The sequence below is a fragment of the Mus musculus genome, chromosome 17 (genome assembly GCF_000001635.26).
Source record: "Mus musculus strain C57BL/6J chromosome 17, GRCm38.p6 C57BL/6J".
Classification (NCBI taxonomy): Eukaryota; Metazoa; Chordata; class Mammalia; order Rodentia; family Muridae; genus Mus; species Mus musculus.
In genome coordinates this window covers 45,142,643-45,162,117 of record NC_000083.6, presented here as the reverse complement: position 1 = coordinate 45,162,117, position 19,475 = coordinate 45,142,643, and the positions used below count along the sequence as shown (strand labels likewise).

The following is a 19,475-nucleotide window of genomic DNA, read 5'->3' as shown; positions in this document are numbered from 1 at the left end:
TCAAATTTTCTTGGCTGTACCATGGTAGAATGAGATCTGGTGGCCCAGTGGCTTGCTGAGCCTCTGGCTTACCTTCAAGGCTCGGACTCACACCCAGATGTTTGTGTCAAGGAAGACCTTCCTTTCCACTAACCCCCCACATACTTTCCAAAGGCCAGGGCTAGGGGAGCCTCTGTCTCTGGTTTCCTTCCTCCCCAGGAGTGTCCATATTCAGGTGCCCTCACCTTTCTCCTGCCTCCTGCAATCCCAGAGTACTTCTGAGCCATCTTCAAAGTAAGCATCTTGGAGAGACTGGCCTGACCCGCCTACCCAGCAGGGTGATTATCCTTGCCCCAGTTTCTTGTGTATGCTTCTAGAGATTTAATACACAGCTATCTATAACTATAAATATACTTTTAAATTTCCTCTGGTTTTTTAAAAAAAAAAAGAACACTAGAGTAATACACTTTTCCTTTTATTAATAATATTCATTTAAAAAATAGTGCTATAAAATGTTATAGTTTACATTTGTAATTGGGCAACTCTTGCTGTTTGAAGTAACGCTGTAAGAGATGATCCTGAACTGAGAAGGCAAGGCTGATTTCATGACAGGCTTCAAGTTGGCAGTTAAGAAGAATTAAGCTCTGTTTCCAAGAACTGGGCAATTTCAGGCAAGTCCAGGCCTCAGACGCTGCCCTGCCACCTGGCCTGAGGCAAGGACAATGGGTCAACAACAGTTTCCAGACTTCCTCAGCAACTGTTTCCAGACCTCCCCAGCAAGTTTCCAGCCCCCAACCTACCCCTGTAATGGAATGTCCGTAGTAGAGATGGACCCAACATTTGAACATAGAGGTCATCTACCCTGGAATTCCCTAATGTGTTTTAAATCAGGCCTGAGAGCTCACTTTGGGGGTCTCTCTATCATGGTAATGGGAGACTCCATCCAGCACGCTTGACTTCTGCAGAATAAAGCACCCTTTGCGTTTACATATGTTTGACACTGGGGTGTCATTCTTTGGTGGATCATGGACCCTTATAAACATGTGTCATTTGGAACGAGGAGGACCCAGCCCCTGGGCCAGATGGTAACTGTGCTTGTAACTTAATTAGATTTTACTTTTTTGGGGTGCTTTCTTTAATTTTCCCAATGTTGTCAGCGACTAGAGCTACTCTCTCAAGGACAAGCAGGAAGCAGATAGACAGGAAGCAAAGGAGGAAGGAGGGAGGCCCACTTCCTCCCCTGCCTCCTGTCTCACAGCCTCTGTTGTCGCCCCCTACTGGTAGAACCCATCAGAAGCCAGTGGCAAAGCTTAGGTTTGTCTAGAAGGATCCATATCAGAAGAGAGGAGGGTGGGGCTGGAGTAAGAGTTGGTCACTTGATAATTGGCCTGATATTGGCGCCATAATGACACTTGAATGTGTCATTAAACATTTGGAGTTTGGCTCGCTGGACGGTTGACAGCTGAGAAGCAAACCGCATCTTCATGGGGGTTTTGCCATGCATTCTTTGGATCATGAAGGAGGCCAGCCATTTCTTTATGTTTAGGGGACATTTCTATACATACATATTCTGCAAACTTGTTTGGGTTATTTTTTTCTCTATGGTTGTTTGCATTTCCCGCCCCCCAGCAATATCTTAATGAAAATAAGCACAATAAAAACACTCAAGGGGTCAACAAACTCAATCTAAACAAACATTTGAAACAGCAAATGCAAAAGTGCCCTAAGGTTAAAAGTTAAAGGAAAGAAGCATGCGTCGGCTGACAAGTTACCCCTCCACCTCCCAAATGCTCACGTTAAAAGATGGAGAGGCTGAGGAGATGGGCCAGGAGGCAAAAGTGTTTGCTGGTCAATTGTGAAGAAAAGCCTTTCACACCCATTTCACAGGTGGGAAGGCCTGAGGCATCAGTGACTTACCTGGGTTATCTAAATATTGAGTTTTACCTTGTTTTTGTTTGTTTGTTTGTTTGTTTGTTTTTGTCATACTGTTGTTGATTTTAAATGCAGTTTTTATTTTCTGAAATACCTCTCTTTATTATATCTTGTTTTCTCATTTGCCAACCTAAGACACCCATGACCCTACATTACAATATATTCTCTTATAACATACTTTTGATGACTTGTCAACTAATTTCCTCTTTGTGTTTCCAAAGGAGCAGTATATATTTAAGACAATGCCCCAGGCACATGGACACATACATTATATTAAACTACTGTTTGTGAAATTCTTGCTTGAGAGGCCGGGCAGATGATCTAATGAGTAAAGCACTTGTCTTGTAAGTGCAAGAACCTGAGTTCAACTCCAAGAGCCCATAAAACATGGTAGCATGAGCTAGTAATCCCATCATTAGGAAGACAAAGCCTGGCAGATGCCTGAACCTACTGGGCAGCATGGCTAGCCGAGAATTAGAGATTCCACACCATTGTGAGACGCCTTCTCAAATATAAAGCTGATGGGAGCTGAGGAGATGCCTCAGTGGGTAAGGGGCTTGTCGTGTGAGTTTGGGGACCTGGGTTTGAATCTCCAGAGCCCATGCAAAGCTGAGTGTGGTAGACTGCATCTGCAGCTTCAGGGCTCCTATGCAGACAGGAGGCGGAGACAAGAGACTCCCAGGAAGCGCGAAGGCCCGCTAGCCTGGTGTGCACTGCAGCAAAAGCGAGACACTCTGTCTCAGACAAGGTGGGAGGGGAGGACACCCGTCTTCCACATGTGCAGAATAGCAATGCACACCCCAATTCAAACATGCACGCACGCACGCACGCACGCACGCACGCACGCACGTACTCACGCACTGGCAAAGAGTTTCAAGCTGGTAGCAATTCCTTCCTTCTCCCGACCATCATGGGACCTGAGTCTCATCAGATCATCACGGATGCTAGCTTTGTTTTGTCAAAACATCCTGGCTGGCCCGCCTCCCCCCACTCTGTGTAAGGCTTGACTTTGCCCTGCAGAAATTTTGTGTCTCAGTGTCTCTAAGTATGTGGGCCTCAGCCCTGTTTGTTGTTGGTTAGAATCTCCCTTTGAATCTCTTTCGAGTTTTGTATTAGTAGTGAAACCAGTACTGACACCCAAGAGCCCTTCTGAGATTAACAGGAAACCCCAACACTCCTCACCATCAGGTTCCGGTGAGCCAAAGTCTCTGTAAATATGGCTGCAGTATTCCTTGGGTTCACCTTTACATTGCTTTCCTCTAATGTGAGGCAAAACAAATCACTGCTTCAGGGGTGTAGGGACACTCACGAGATCCTTTCCTCCAGCAGAGGAGAAGAAAATAGAAGAAAAAAGAAGGAAATGGTGTCATCCCTCTGCACTGTAAAGAGAGGGAGTACAGAGATATCAGCTTCCGAAGAGAATCTCTCCCTCCTGGGGCGTCACTCAAATTTTTCTCCTCAGGACCTGGAATGTAGCTTAAGGGGTGGGGGTGGGGATGGAGTCAGAGAAAAAGCAGAAAACTTTTAGAAGCAAGCCGGCTTCTAAAGGAATCCAGACCCGGGGAGTGCTGAACTCTGTCGCCCTAGGCAGTCCAGATGTGGGTAGCTACAGCAATGGCTGTCCCAGGGGCCCGGACTTCATGCTTCAGACTCCTGCTGTTGGCATCGCAGACAACAAAGCCGGTAGCCGGTTTGCTGGCCCATGTGGCGGTGCTAACAGTTGCCAGCTGGAGAGCAGGCCAGTCTGGTGGCATGTGGGGCACAGGTTTCCCTGACTTCCACCTTCTCCGTGGACTGCTCGGTGTCACGTGACTCTAGACCCTCGCTGGAGGCCTACGGGGGAGGGGGGTGTCAGTGGCCTAGGCAGTGAGCACCCGGGGGCCCATCTGGTAGAGTAGGGATGAGTATACCCTCAGAGGCCCTGCCCCTACCACTGAGCCAACCATCTGGAAGCGACCCAGCTATCTGCCAGTAGCTTCGAGGAAAGGGTGTTGACAAGGCATCCCATCTAGTACTATTCTTGGCTCAACAGAAAACAGAGCACAGTAGTCAGAAACCCGTCAGGCCACATCACTTACTATCCTGGAGACCTCCAGCAAATTATTTAAGCATTCCAAAAAAAAAAAAAAAAAAAAAAATCTCACTTTCCCCCCTCGTAAAATACTGATAATATGTTCCTAAGTCATTGCAGATGGTGGCCATCTTGGTCAATGGTGATTTTTCTCTCCAATTTGTTCAGGTCAAAACCAAGTTTTCTGGCTGCACTGTAACTCAGTGGTATAGCACTTATCTTCCATGGTCTAGTTCCCTGGGTTCAATTCCCCAACATGCCACAAAACATGTTAATACAGTACTTGGATCAAGGGACTGTGATATGGTTCAGGCAATCAAGTGCAGGCCTTGCAAGTGTGGATACCTGAGTGTGTAGTTCCAACACTCGGGGAAGAGAGCCAGGCATGGGGCCATGTACCAGAAATTCTAAAATCTGTTGGCAAGCTGGTCTTGCCAGATTCCTAACCTCAGTGGAAAAATCCTGGGTCGAAAAATAAGGGGGTAGGGGAAAGGCTGAGGAAGATACAGGACATCAAGTTTTGGTCTCTACACGCGTGCACACGGACACAGACACATCCGTGTACCATGCACCATACACACCATAGACCATACATGCATCTTTGGTTTCATAAAATACAGATTAGATTTCTTTTCTTGGTTTTTCTGAGAGAAAATAAATACTGTCTTCATCAGCGTATCTTACCAGGTGTTGTCTTCAAAATATCGATTGCATAGTCACAATCCCAGCATTTCTCTGGACTTTTGCTGCTCTCTCTCTGGTCTAAGCCTCCCATCATCTGGTGCCTACAAGTTTCAGTCTCCTTGGTCTCTCCTGCAGCCTGTTATTTACATAGCAACCAGAATAATCCTCGATAGAATATAACGTTAGGTCCCCTTTATCACATGCTCCAAGGACATCACCATGTCTGACGATGTTCATCTCAGCCTGAGGGGAGCGAGCCATCCTCTCCCCTGGTCAAGCCTTCTTATGACATTAGCCCAAGTTGACTTCCTAATGACTCTGCAGTGGGCCTTGGGCCAACCTCTCAGCTAAGACTGAACCTCCAAAACTGTTAAGTGCTTAGGGATAAATTATTACAAAACACTCAACAATTATACAGATTGTGTTTTTGATATCTTGCCTGACAAGTGCCTTCAAATAGATGTAACCAAAGCTTCAGTGCTAGCAGGTCTAACAAACTAGGCTTAACCATCTGTCCCAACGCCACACTAACAATGAAACACACTGTTAACACATATAATAATCAACTCATTTGGAGGAAGAATAAAGAAAGGGAATCCAATAATCTCTAAGTCATCTTTGGGTGCTGATGTGAGTTTTAAGTAGAGGAATAATGGGACCAGGACAAGAGGTATTAATTGGTTCTTGTCAAGCTGTGGTCTCATCTTTTATGGCCTCAGCCATAGTACTGTAAATTATATATACTATAAATTATGGGGCCATAGCCCCATAAATTATTACTTTACTCATTACTGACATTGTCCTTCCAAGGGAACCAATGTGGTTCCTGCAAGATGATCTGTTCCAGGGTGTAGTCACTCACCATATATAATTGCCCTCATCCGAGGCAAGGTGGTCTTTCCTGCAAGACTTGATGCTTCTGGACTTACAAGTGTTTAATAAGCAGTGACTTATTTTTTGTGTCTTCAGTCTTGAAGGGAAATGAGGTAGGTCAGGTGGACAGACACTCCTTCGAGATAACCATGCAGAATCAAGCAGAAGGTTGTGCCAAAGTCAAGGAGATAGCACAGAGGAAAAGCAGAGATGCTGGGCCTTCATCCTGCTCTTCCTCCGTGGGCTCAGCAGGAATTAGCTCTTTTGTGAATGTGACATCATCCTAGAGTTTATTACAAGAGTGGCTTTGGATGTTGAAAGTAAGTAGTAGCTAAAAAGACATGGGAGGGTGTGTTCCAGAAGGTTTTAGGAACCTTGAATAGTCTGCAGGAGGCTAGATGAGGGGTTTAGTGGGAAATCACAAACATGTTCTTGGAAGCAGATCAAGGGAATCCCGGAGCACACTGGCAGAAGGTTTAGCCCCAGGCTCACCTGTAGTTCTATGGAAAGGAAAAGTGCCTGAAGAGCCACATAGCTTGCCAGCTGAATGTGTTCAAAGCTACCCCCACCCCCAGCTCTTCATGCCTACACCAGAATGCACCAGGAGGGACACAAGGTCAAGGGAAAACCATGAAACACACAAAGGAGCCAGACTTGCTGATTCAGACGTTTCTCTCTATCTGCAGATGCCAGATGACGGTGACATCAGGCTCCTGCTAGAAAGAGGTGCTGCAAAAAGAAACTGAGGGTGTGGCCATCATGCCCTTGGTTAAAACCAGAGAAAGACCCATGAAGAGCCTTAGAGAGCAATTCAGTTAGACAAAAGGTGCTTAGTCTCTGTGATGGACATGTCACTTGTTCTTGGTGTCATTTCAAACTCCAGACTCCCTGTGGGATGAGACTGAGGCTATAGGCTTTAATCTTCTTACCCTTCCCATGCCATGCATGCTGCCATGCTTCCCATCATGATGATAATGAACTACACCTCTGAAACTGTAAGCCAGCCCCAATGAAATGCTTTCCTTTATAAGAATTGCTGTGGTCATGGTATCTCTTCACAGGAATAGAAATTGTAAGACAATATATGTTTACCCCTTGTTCAGACACTAGGCATTTATGCTTAAGGATGAGGCTGGCCTAGAATTCTCTTCCTTGGTGCTATCTGGCTATTGATTCTTTTTCTACTGCTTTGCAGACACCATGACCAAGACAATTTATAGAAGGAAGGGTGTATTGGGGGATTACAGTTTCTGAGGGTTAGAGTCCATGACCATCATGATAGAGAATGTGGCAGCAGGCAGGTGTTGGGGTGGTAGCTGAGAGTTCACATCTTCATCCACAAGCAGAAGGCACGCACACACACACACACACACACACACATACACACACACACACACACACACACACACACGAAAGAGAGAGAGAGAGGGAGAGAGAGAGAGAGAGAGAGAGAGAGAGAGAGAGAGAGAGAGAGAGAGAGAGAGGGAGGAATAAATCCTTTGCAATCTCAAAGCCCATCCCTAGTGACACACCTCCTCCAACAAGGCCACACCTCCTAATCCTTCCCAAACAATTCCACCAGCTGGGGACCAAGTGACCAAATATATAAATATATGGGACCATTCTCATTCAAACAACCACAGTGACTTGACTTTGTTTCCTTGGAGAGAAGGAAATATTCCCTTTTCTTCCTATTTCTTGGTTTATACTAGAATTCTCAACTATTTCTCTCTCTCTCTCTCTCTGTGTGTGTGTGTGTGTGTGTGTGTGTGTGTGTGTGTGTGCCTCTGTCTCTCTGGGTATGTGTGTCTTTCCCCCATCCCATGTAGCCCAGGCTACCCTAAATCTCTTTATGTCTCTGAGGCTGGCCCTCTGCACTTATCTTCTGGATGCTGGGACCTTTGGCACCTGCCACCATGCCCAGCTGCTGTAAAGCCCCCCAGGTAGGAACATTTCCTTTTAGTATCTGACCGATGATACAGCTTAGTAATTATGTCAGGATCTAGATGCCCTGTGCTTGTGGTACTTGTGGAAGCTGTGCTTGCCTTAGAATGTAGCCTCTTCATCCTTCTCTGTTCGGAAGTGTGTCAATATAAGGTTGCCCGTGATACCATTCTCTGTCCTGTCTCCACAGTGGACAGTTCCCTGTTCTTCACTGCCTGCTTCGTGGCTCACCCAGCTTTCCCTCTTCAAAGGACTGGCTGCTCTCTCTAAGTCTTGTAATTAATTTCTGCCTTTAGTCTTACTATTTCCTTCCCTTTCCTTTCTTTGGGTTTATTATTTTTCAACTTAAAATACTTTAACTACTGCTTCAACCGCCCAAGTGCTGGGACACGTTGGGTGTATCGCTGAGCATAGCTTCTTTTCTAATATTTTTTTTCATAATGTACTTACTGGGGTGTGTGTGTGTGTGTGTGTGCACCTACATATGAAGATCAGAGGCTGACACTGAGCGTTTCCCTCAATCACACTTTACCTTGTCTTTTAAAACAGGGTCCCATGTCCCCCCCCCCCACCCCCCTCCACCCCCGTCCCCCGTCCCCCAACCTTTCATTCACTGATTGGCTCACTGCTAGCTAGCAAACTCCAGGAATCAGCATGTAAACCCGCCCCCACCATCTCACCACGCCCATCCCCCTATGTAAGGTCTGGGGATCCAAATGCAGTTCATTGTGCTTGCCCAGCAGGCGCTTTACCTTCTGAGCCCTCTCCTCTGACCTCAGCTTTTTAAGCTGAATAACTGCCCCATTTGTTTCAATCATTTCTCATTTTCTGAAGTAAACATGCAAAGCTCTCCAGACCCCCCTATTACCTCTCAGCTCTACCTCACGAGGTCTGACTGTGTAGGAAGTATTGCCTACACTTTGGGGGATCCCTTGCTAGGCTCCCTTCAAATAGTGCTGGCTGTGTTTTGCTGTGGCTGTACCGCGGTTCACACCCTTTCCAGCAGTCTACACATACCTGAACAAGACCACGTCAGCCAGAAAGGCAACAGTATACCTCCCAACTCCTTTCACTGTTCAGGTTGAACTGGGGTCAGGAGAGACAGCGCAAGCCCCAGACTCATCATATAGCTGACTGCCAACCTGTGTCAGGGTGTGTAAAGATGAGGAAGGGAGAATGGGCTCAGCTATGCCTGCCGCCATGGAAGAGCCTTGAGTCCTGGGTGAAACAGTCCGAGTGTCCTTCTCTAGCCTTGATGGTGGAGGACAGACTCTACCAGGGTCAGAGCTAGCTGGGGCCCCAGGCTCCTATTCCTTGCCATGTGGTACACAAATCTTGAATAGCTTCGTCTCTCCTACTCCACAACCCTCCCCCCTATATTAATAACCCTAAACGATGAATGTTCCCACCCTCCCAACCTGCTCAGGCTCCTCTGCTACTTCCGACGACAACACAGATGTGCATGCCACTTGAGGCCCCACTAGCAGGGACCACGCCATGACAGGGTTGCCCTAGGGGCAGCTTCCTGGAAGATATTTTAAAGACAGAGCCCACACCCAGAGCTCAGCATCTTGTGATCTTAATTTGTGGCTTTGTCTGATGGGACCTGCTTCCCAATGCAGCGTCCCCGGGCTGTTTATTTGGGGAAAGGATATTCCCTGCCTTTCATGTCTGAGTGGTTTCCTTCTGTGAGTTGCCTGTGAGGTCTTCAGTAGACCCTGGCTCCAGCAGGAGGGGTGGGCTCTTTTGGGAAGCAAGCCCTCCCTCAGGATAAGGAGTCCCACGGGCTCTGTGGTGAAGCTGTCCATGGGGACCATGTCAGCCATGGTGGTGGGTAACCTCTTCAGATCTGCTTGAGAGCCTCAGCAGATCTCTTTGGACTTGGGCTAATAAGATTTTTTTTTCCTTTAAAAGGAACTTTCCATTGTTTGTTTAAAAAGTGAAATGAGCAATTTTTCCAACCGCAGAGGCGATGCTGGAAGAGGCTGTAATTTCTAGGATCCAAGTCAGAACTTAAAAACACGAAGAAGAAAATGGAGGGGAAAAGCCTTCCAATTAAAACAGGTCTCTTTATACCTCCCTCCGGGCTCTCTTTGGTCGGTCTTCATCGAGGGGCATCAGCAGGGCCCTTCTGTTTTTTCCTTCTGCCCCAACCTTTAATGAGAGAATTCTTCCATTCTTTTTCACCAATAATGAGATACCTACAGCTAATTAGACATTAGGGGCTGCATAGGATATGAAGGTGCAGGTAGAGTTTCAGGGCTGCCCAGTCTAGTCCACACATACTGTGTGCCACCCACCAACCACTGAGCCCTTGAACACAGCATGGCGCCTGCCTCAGGACTTTGCAGCCCAGCCCAGAGACAGCCAGGGCACCGCCATCCCTTACTGCCTGCGCAGGGAGAGAGGGTCAGATGGCCGGTGAAGTCAACCCTCTGAGCTGTTGCTGAGCGGCTGTTTGCCTTTCTTCCTTCCGGAATCAAACAGCTCGTGCACACCAGGTAGGGTACCAAGCTGGGGAAGATGGAATCCCTTGTTCTGGGAACCCTGGTCCTTGGCAGGAGCCTCTTGCAAGTCTGGATCCAGGCCGGCAGACTAAGAACCGTGGCGCAGGGGTGACCATGTCACAGGTTTGAAAGCAGGGAAAGAAGGATTTCAGATTAGAAGAGCCCCCCAAAATAAAATCCCAGGGGAAGACTCCACGAAGCCTGTGGCAGGCTGGTGCCACTGCGCTTTGAGATAAACAAGAGTCATCTGTGTGGTAAAGATGGGAGCTGAGGAGGGGGCCGAGGGTCACCAGTCACTGTTCCGACCTCAGAGACAGCGCTGCCTGAGCACTCTGGTTCATTCCTAGTCCTGATTCTACCTGCCAGAGCTTGCAACCCTTGGCTGGAAGGTTTATGAGAGCTGGCTTATTCTCTGGTGTCTTGGCACTTTCCTTCATGTCCTGATTGGAACCAGGGAGGCTGTAAGTGCAAACTTTTTTTTTTTTTTTTTTTTTTTTTGTACCTTGGAGTAAATTATACCTGCGTTCCTGGAGAAGGCTGCGGTGAAAGTGTCTCTTGTTTCCAGTGGCCCTACTCTCCCCTCAGGAGACCCGAATTCCAAGCCGGCGCTACTATAAAGTTGATGAATGCGTGCCAGGCCCTAATCCAATATGCAATCACCCTTCTCTCTCCTCTCCTTTCTGCAGGGGGAAAGGAAGCTGGAGTTTTTAATAAGGTAATAGCGCCTCTTTTATATTTTCCTTTCATAAATTATAAGGAATTGAGAGCAGAACGCGGCGGCAGCAGCCTGGCACTGCGGGGCGGTTGCCGAACTGGAGTGTAAATTGGTGCAAGCACTTTCAGAGAGCAAATTGGTAGTGTCTAGTAAGGCTGCTGCCTAGTGGCTCCCGTCCGCAGGCCAGCTCACCAGAGATGCTAGTAGTGTTATCAAAGACAGCAAGGCACTGGGGGGAAATGAGGAGGCTGTGTCCCCCAAGCCCTTCAGTGCCATGACAGTGAAAACCATAGAGAGAAAAGCAGCCACCGGGAAAGAGAAATGAATCGTGGCATCTGAGACGTCACTGTGAACGAACCAACCTTGCGTTTATCAATGGGCACAGCCTCAAGAACAAAATAGCAACTTCCAGGGCCTGTGACACAATGGTGTTTACAGCACTTGGGAGGCAGAGGCAGGTGGATTTCTGAGTTCGAGGTCAGTCTGGTCTACAAAGTGAGTTCCAGGTCAGCCAGGGCTGTACAGAGAAACCCTGTCTTGAAAAACCAACCAACCAACCAACCAAAAAAAACAGGAGATGATTTGACACACTGTTTCTAGAGGCACACAGGCATTGTAACATGTGAGACTATGAGGATGGAGCAGTGGGTAAAGGTGCTTGCTGCCAAGCCTGTTGTGAGTTTAAACCCAGGACTCACATGGTGGAAGGAGAGAAACCTACTTCCATGAGCTGTCCTCTGATCTCTACACACACACACACACACACACACACACACACACACACACACACACACACACACTACGAGGGACTTTGTGACAACCTGAGTGGACGGTGCCTGTGAATGTGCCATCTGCTGAGCCTAGGGCATGTTGGTTTTGTCCTCAGTGAAGTCCTTAGGTCCAGCCATCTAGCATAAGCAGATTTGTTTGTTTTTTTTTTTCCCTCCAGTCAGCTCTGTGCCTTCTTCCTCCCTATAAACCATGTTTTCTGTAGGAATAAAGGCACTTTTCTAGCTATGCCTACATGTGAGTTTTAATCACTGTGTATTTCCGAATTCCAGATTCTGTGGTAGGCGTTGAGGGACACAAAAATCTCACTCTTCTAGTTTATATTCCGCTGGGCCATGGCAGAAAAAGATCAATTAATTAATAAGAGAATTTAAAATGCTGTAAAGTGAGGGGGCTAGTCCAACAGGTCAGCAGAGGAGGATGGCTGGATGCAGGAAGCCCTCTCCAAGGAAGTGACAAACCAACCACAGGAAGTAGCTACACTCTGAAGGGTTTTGGATGGGTGGGGCTGCAAAGAGCTCATGAGGTGATTTCAGAAGCTCAGCTCACGAGTCTTGGGTTGGGAGGCAGCTGTAACGACGCAGAGTTGAATAGGTTTGTGCTTGATGTATTGGTGTGGGGTTTGGGAGCAAGGCTGACTACAGATGAGTCCTTATATTCTAAAACATTATTTTGAGATATAATGATATCATTTCCCCCTTCCTTTTCTTCCTCAAACCAGTCTATATCCATCTCTCATGGGCTCTTTTAACTGCTGTTATATTCATATATTTATGTGCATAATACATAATTCATATATAGTCCTAAATGTAACCTGCTCAGCCTGTATAGGGTTATGTTTAAGTATATTTCCAGGCTGACCATTTGGTATTGGATGAACAACTGGTGAGCTCTTCCCTGGGGGAGACTTTCTCCCACTCTCAGTATTTCTTAGTTGCTTATAGTTCTTTGTGTAGAGTTGAGACCTCATGGGCTTTCCATCATCTACTTTGTAATGTTCATTGTTGTTCTTATTCAGAGCATGTCTATGTGGTCATGTTGGTGAGACTTTCTGGGTGTAGCTTCTTATAGCACAGTCATGATCTTTTGGCTCTTACAGTCTTTCTGACCCCTTTCGGCTGTGTTCCTAAGCCTTGGGTTCAGGAGTTGTTTTGTGGATGCATCCATTGGGACTTGGTTCTGCAACTCTGCATTTGATTGGTTGTGGTATTCTGTAATAGTCTCTGTCTGTTGAAAGAAGACACTTTCTTGATGAAGGATGAAGGCTACATTTATCTGTGGGTATGAGGACAAATATTTACAGTATAGTTAGGGCTTATGTTGTTTTAGTAAAGTGGGTATTGAAGGTTATTCTCCAAGATCTATGACTTGTGGTATCTACTGGCGGTAGTTGGCCATCAGGTTTCCAGCATCAGGCATGGCTTCCCTCTTGTTGATTGGCTCTAAGTCTAATTAGAGAGCTAATGGCTACTGCCAAGATATATATGCCACTACTGCACCTTCAGGGTTATCACTCCATGCTGGTCGTTATTGTTGGTAGTTGTCATAGCTGGGTAAGGCTGTTGGTTGTTTCCCTCTTTGGAATCTTGCATGGCACCTTCAGGTACCATGAGAGCTAGTTCTCAGGGAAGGAACATTCAGGTCTGGGAACTGTGTCAGAAGGGCTTGGTGTCGTGAGCATAGGGTCTTGCCTTCCACCTATGGAGGGAAATCAAGAGCAACAGCAATACCCTATAATGTTTGGGTAGTCTCTTGTTGGATAGCCATAACCAACACCTCAACAGAAGGCTTCTCATGCCTGGTATTGGGTCTTTGCTAGATGGTCTTTGGCCCGTGGAGGGAGCATTGTCAGCCCAGGCGTCCTTCCATTTTGAGTTCCAACACTTGGGTGAATGTTGGGTTTTCGTTGGTTGCACTTGGGGGAAAAAGTATACAGCAAAAGATGAAGTTGTCTTCTGGTCACGAGGTATTTGGATTAGATATTGAAATGAAGCTGTCACGGAAACAACTGGATTCTATCAGTATGACACCGTTGACGTCAGGATTTGTAGATGTTGCGTTCAGAGTCCCAGTAGGAAAGACCTAGAACTGAGTTTGAACTTCAATATTAAGTACTTACTTGGAGGAAGAAGCAGCTGAAGAGGTCGAAGAGTGTGTGAGAAAGCCAATCAGTCAAGGTTGATGTCACAGGACTGGAGCATGAAGGAAGAGGCAGGTCAGCTGTGTCAAGTGCTTCGGTGAAGCTGAGGGAAGAAAGAGGCAGAAGTGACAGCCGTATTTGGCAGTGGTGGCTTCAACAAGCAATTAGGAAGATTCTGGAAATGGAATCCAGAATGGGGAATTGGAGCACATGTTCCATAATCCTTAGGGAGGAGGCCACATTGTTGTGTATAGTTTTAAAATCACACTATCTCTTTGCCTGGTGCCATGGCCCTTGCTGTGACCTCTCCCGGTTCCCCTATCTCCAACTCGATCGCAACTATCCCCCAACCTGCGGAATCCAGGAGCTGCTGTCCACACTCCAGCGGCCTCTCATGACTAGCTTGGCCAAGCTACCAATAACCACCCTGGCCACCCACTTTCTCCTCCTGCCCACCTTATTGCCACGAATGGAAAACACTAGACAGTTTTATTATTTTAAATAATAGCCAGATAACCCAATGGCTGGGCAAAGAATTTCCTACCCTAATCTTAGCAACTAGCTCCTTCCATCTTCCTTGGCCTCTGTTCCCAGCAGAGGCTACACACTATTAGGTGCCTGAGCCCTACACGTATGTAGCTTCCTACCAGCTCCACAACCTGGTCCAAATCCTCTTTCTCCCTGCCTCCCCTTTTCCTTTGGCAACCCGTATATCCCATCTTTTTTCCTTCGCCCAATAATTAGCTTCTGCTTCCTTTATTGACACAATCAAAAACCAATTAGAACCACTACCTTCCCCTATACCACATGGCTCAATTCTGCCACATGTAAAGGCACAAGCGCATCCTCCATCTGAGCTGAGCTGTCTGGTCAGTGTCTCTGAGGCTGCTTTGTGCTGAATATCAGCGGGCAGGGATAGTAGTTACTTTTCTCATTTTTGTAATGAAATAGCCAATGAACATAACTTAAGGAAGGAAGAAGTGGTTTGTTTTGGCTCAGTTTGAGAAGAGAGCCCACAGTGGCAGCAGAGGCAGGGCGAGAGAAGCTTTAGGTGGCCGGTCACATTTCATCTGCAGTCCAGTAACAGAGAGAACACTGCTCAGCTTGCTCTCTTTCATTGTCTGGGATCTGAGCCTATGGAATTGTGCCGCCCATGGTCAGGGTCCACCCCTATTAATCCAAATCTTCAAAGCTTTTCCTAGGCATGCCCAGAGACTTGTCTCCTAGGTGATTCTAGAGTCTGTCCTGTAGGCAACCAATAGTAGCCATAACAACCACGGCCTTCATTCCTATGCAATGGGGCAGGTGCTAGGGTGGGGGATGGGCACTCTCTTCCACACTGTTTCTTGTTCTGTGTTCTGATTCTGCTGTGTGTGTGTTGCATGTTGTTGTGCAATGAGATTTCCAACTGGGTACAATGGTACATGAGGCCCAGGTAGCTGGCTTAGCTGCCTCTGGGGAACATGGCTGCCTCCATCCTTGGGCCATGCTTGTCCCCGTGTAAGACTCTCTGTGCCATCTGTTGCCCAGCCTACGAAATCACTGAATTTTGGGCTCTGGTGGTATCTTTCCTCTTCTTGCCCGAGGATCATGGTATGAAGGCTGTCAGATGAAGGCTGTTGTGTTTTCCGAGCTGGTTTTAGGAACTCAGCAGTCTATTTGCCTCCACACAGCTTGACTGTTGCGGCTTTGGAGTCTTAGGATTTTATTGTTAGTGTCAGAGTGCACATGATAATTTCTTTCCGATTTTCTTCTTTGATTGGAGGGAGGGGGGCACGGGTGGACTCCCGGGGCTTGTTAACCAGTCAGCCCAGCCTATTCAGTGAGCTCCAGGGTAGCAAAGAGACCTTGTCTCACAAACCAAAGTGGGCAGTGCCTGAGGAATGTCACTCAAAGGTTGTCTTCCGGCGGCCACACATATGTACACATGCCCATGCACAGGAATGCCCACACAGGTGTACACTAAAAGAAAAATGGCAGAATATAATTACACACTTAATAGTGGATCTACAGAGCTGAGCTCTTCCTCAGCCGAGGAAGCACAAAGAGCCTGTCTCTGCCCTGAGCTGTTCTGTAGCCGGGGACCTGGCAGACTGAGACTGTCAGCGACAGGAAGAGGAAGGCCCACTTCAAAACCTGTCTTGTATGAGGCTCAGAGAAATGGCAGGGTTGCTATAACTCCTTAAGAGCCTTAGGAGCCAGATCTGCTAAGGGCTGCCTGGGAACACAGCAGGCAACACAGCAGCAAATGCTGCCACTTTCTCATCTCCTTTCCTAGAACAAATGCTAATTCCCCTGGGTAGTTCTGTCTGCTTTTCTGAGCATACCGTTGGACCAACAGTAATGGGAAGGCTTGCTCCAGGTTTGGTTTCAGTACCAATTTATGACCAATTTATGCTTATAGGCACACCTACATCACAAGCCTGCAGAGTTCACCATTGACCGCTTCTCATCTTCTTGATGTGCCTAGAACTTCATCATCTTCTAGTACTTGCTTACCTTATAGTCATGGCAAAGGAGACAGAAGTTGCTTTGTGTTTGCGGGTGCCTGTGTCTCTGTGTGTGCTCCTGGACTCACATGTATGTGTACATGGAGGTCAAAGGGCAATCATGGGGTCATTTCTCAGACACCGTTTACCTTTAGTAAACAGGATTTCTTGCTGGCCTGGAACCTGTTACATAGGCTAGGTTGTCCTGCCTGTGAGCCCTAAGGATTCTTGCATCTCCACCTTTGCAGTGATAAGATTATAAGATGTGCCTTTATGTGTGGTGGGCAGGGTATCAAACTCAGGTCCCCGCATGGCAAGCACTTTACCCAATGAGCTATCTGTACAATTCCAGGGGAACTGGTTTTTAACATGTATCATTGCTTCTAGACAAATCCTACCTCTGTCTAGAACCCATGGAACTCGTCTGTCTCCATGGCTCCATCTGCGCTGCGTGGCCTTAACCACACCCTCACCTCACATGCCCATCTATAAAACAGGAGCCGTGACATGAGGCTGCCGGGGCTGCAGCCACTAAGGAAGGAACTGTAAATACATATGCATATTTCATATGTACGAGCTTAAGTCATCTTAAACACCCACTCCTTTCCTTTTTCCACTACAGAAGGTTTTAGCCCATTTTCTGGTTTCTTTCGATGTTCTGTCATTGTAACGTAGTGACAGGAGACAGTCAGAACCAGGAAGTTTTAATTCCTTGCATCTTAACACAAGGAGGAAAAAGCATTTTCCTCTGGCTTGGGAGAGAGCAAAACGCGGATGATGAATGTAAACTGTCGGGGTTTAATTATAACATATAATTATATATTTATGACATATTAATACTGTTGTTACTTTTATTTTGCCCTAGAGAGGTATAAATGACCTAATTCTCTTTCCATTCTTTTCCTGGTTGGAGTTTTTGCTGGGTTGACTTCCCAGCTCATTTTTTGTCTTGTAAAACATCTCAGGTGATGAAACCTTGGAGTCGAGTGAACCACCTGAGGAAATTTGGGGGCCTTCTGTGGAAAACAAGCAGTTGCTAGGGTGGCTGGGGACTGTATTTGTTTAACATCCATATTCCTGCCTCGTGGAGCCCAGCGGCGCATTATTTCCACTGGGTGCGAGCCAGCGCCTGGTTCCTCCCCGCTGTGTTCAGCCTTGAACATTTTTCTCTGCGATTATGTTTCGCCCGAGGATTAGCAAACTGCAGAAGAGGAAAAGAAAAACCGGAGAAGGTGTTTGGCGTGGAGCTCCGTGCTGTATTCTCACAAGCCGCCACTGAGCTAGGCTGACTGGCCAGCAGAGCAGGGGCTCAGAGAGCAGGCTAGCTCTTTATCTTGGGCCTTGGGAACTACCGAGGTTCAGGCCTGTTTGTTTCTAAGGCCCAAGCAAACACCAAGCCAACTGGTGGTTCCCATGCCTCACCGAATGCCAGAGAGCCTGGAATCAGATGTGAGGAGCTGTGGCTCTCCCTTTTAGAACCAGCAAGGCCTATTGCCTGGACCATCTCGAAGAAGTCTAGAAGATGCTTTTTTTTTTTTTTTCTCACAAGGAGAGACATTACCTCAGCTGGTAGAAGCAGAAGACCATGATATCGAATCCGGGTTGATAAAACTGTCTTACCTAAGCCCAGCTTTGGGAAGAAAAGAATGGGCAAGAGGAAGTTCTGAGGCAGCTTTTCTTTGTCTGCCACCACCCTAGGGACTTCAGCTTGGAGCCTTGCTGTGTATAGCCAGAGCGGTAAGGCACTGGCTCGGGACAACTTTGGAGCTGTCCCACTGGTCACTGGCTCCCTTCACACCTGACCCTTTCTGCCTCCAATTCAGTAAACCCTTGCGGACGATCTTTCTCAAGAGAGGGTCTTTAGCCAGGGTTGGCCTCGAACTTCAAATTTACCTAGTACCTAAGCATAACACAGACTTCTCATGCTTCTGACTCTACTTCCTAAATCGAGGAGTTACAGGCAGAGACACCGCGCCCAGTTTATGCTGTGGTGGGGATTGGTGTTTTTCCTCCCGAATTTATTCATTCATTTCCCCCAGAATTTTTCAGGAGCCAAGAGCTCCTCGTGGAGGGGTGGGAGTTCATGAGCTTGTCCCTATCCTATAAGGGAATGCCAACCTGCGACCCGAGACCTGCGACCTGCGGACCACAGGTCTGCTGTGGGTTCCTGGGAGCGTAGGTCTTATCATTTCAGTTACAGCCTGCCTCACTCACAGCAAAAGCATCTTAAAGGGCCAGCGCCAGTCCCCAGGGAATCACCTGATCACAGAAAACTCAGAAGACCCCTGATCATGATCTTGATGCTCTGTTATCACTCACTCTTGGGCAACATTGGGTCTCCTTGCCTGGAAAGCAAGTGGGATTTGAATATTGTGAAAAATAATATAAGACCTATTAATAGTGTCCCGGCAGTTAATTTACATCAACTTTCTCACCTCTTAACTCTGGGAACCCCCGTGGTTTGTTTAGACTGTAACAGTGTAGCAGAAGTGACATTGTGTCAGCGGAGATCTGCTGCTCTTTCCCTCACTTCCCGTTCTCCCAGTGAAATCCTGCCAGGTTTTTATAAACAAGCCCAGGTTTAACACGACCCTGGAAAGAGCACGAGTGTCTAAGTTACAGCCACCCTAAGCCAGACAGAGCCACATGAACTCCACACTGATGAGGCTGTTCAAGGCCAGTAGATCTCTTCCATCACCCAAAGAGGGAGCCGCTCTGCACTCTGCGCTTTGAGCTGCTGAGCCTTGGATGGCTGTTAAGTGGTAACAGCTAATTGGCACTGGCTTGGCAGAGGAATTTGGCAAGGATCAATCGGAATTAATCATTAAGGGCAAAGTCACAGCTTAGCCTTAGGTTATGGCAACAGCACATATAATCAGGCGCAGTGAGGAAGGCAGGGAAACTCTTCCTTTGGCCAGGCCTTTGCAGCAGGAAGATGGGACAGTGCAGCTGAATAGCATGCTGGTTATGTCTTAGCATGCTAGTTATGTCTTAGCATGCTAGTTATGCCTTAGCATGCTAGTTATGTCTTAGCACGCTGGTTATGTCTTAGCATGCTGGTTATGTCTTAGCATGCTAGTTATGTCTTAGCATGCTGGTTATGTCTTAGCATGCTAGCTATGTCTTAGCACGCTGGTTATATCTTAGCATGCTGGTTATGTCTTAGCATGCTAGTTATGTCTTAGCATGCTGGTTATGTCTTAGCATGCTAGTTATGTCTTAGCATGCTGGTTATGTCTTAGGTTATGACTTGGAATTCAAAACGACACTGCATTACGACATGAGAGTTAATCTCTAATAGGAAAGCAATGTTTATTTGAGGTTTTAAAAAACGTAGTTTATTGTAACAATA

General features: G+C 47.1%; 1 long non-coding RNA gene across 3 annotated transcripts; it reads right to left on the bottom strand.

Annotated features, from left to right (window-relative positions):
* Positions 1–443: 443 nt before the first annotated feature.
* Positions 444–14,875, bottom strand: Gm35097. Of its 3 annotated transcripts, XR_385592.3 has the most exons (4): positions 14,427–14,855; positions 13,614–13,737; positions 3,094–3,290; positions 444–687 (listed from the first exon to the last, which is right to left on the bottom strand). It is a non-coding gene; the product is annotated as a predicted gene, 35097 (long non-coding RNA). The 3 variants fall into 3 exon arrangements; XR_385591.4 differs by having other exon boundaries at positions 13,614–14,875; XR_385593.3 differs by having other exon boundaries at positions 475–687; positions 3,094–3,226; positions 13,614–14,875.
* Positions 14,876–19,475: the final 4,600 nt, after the last annotated feature.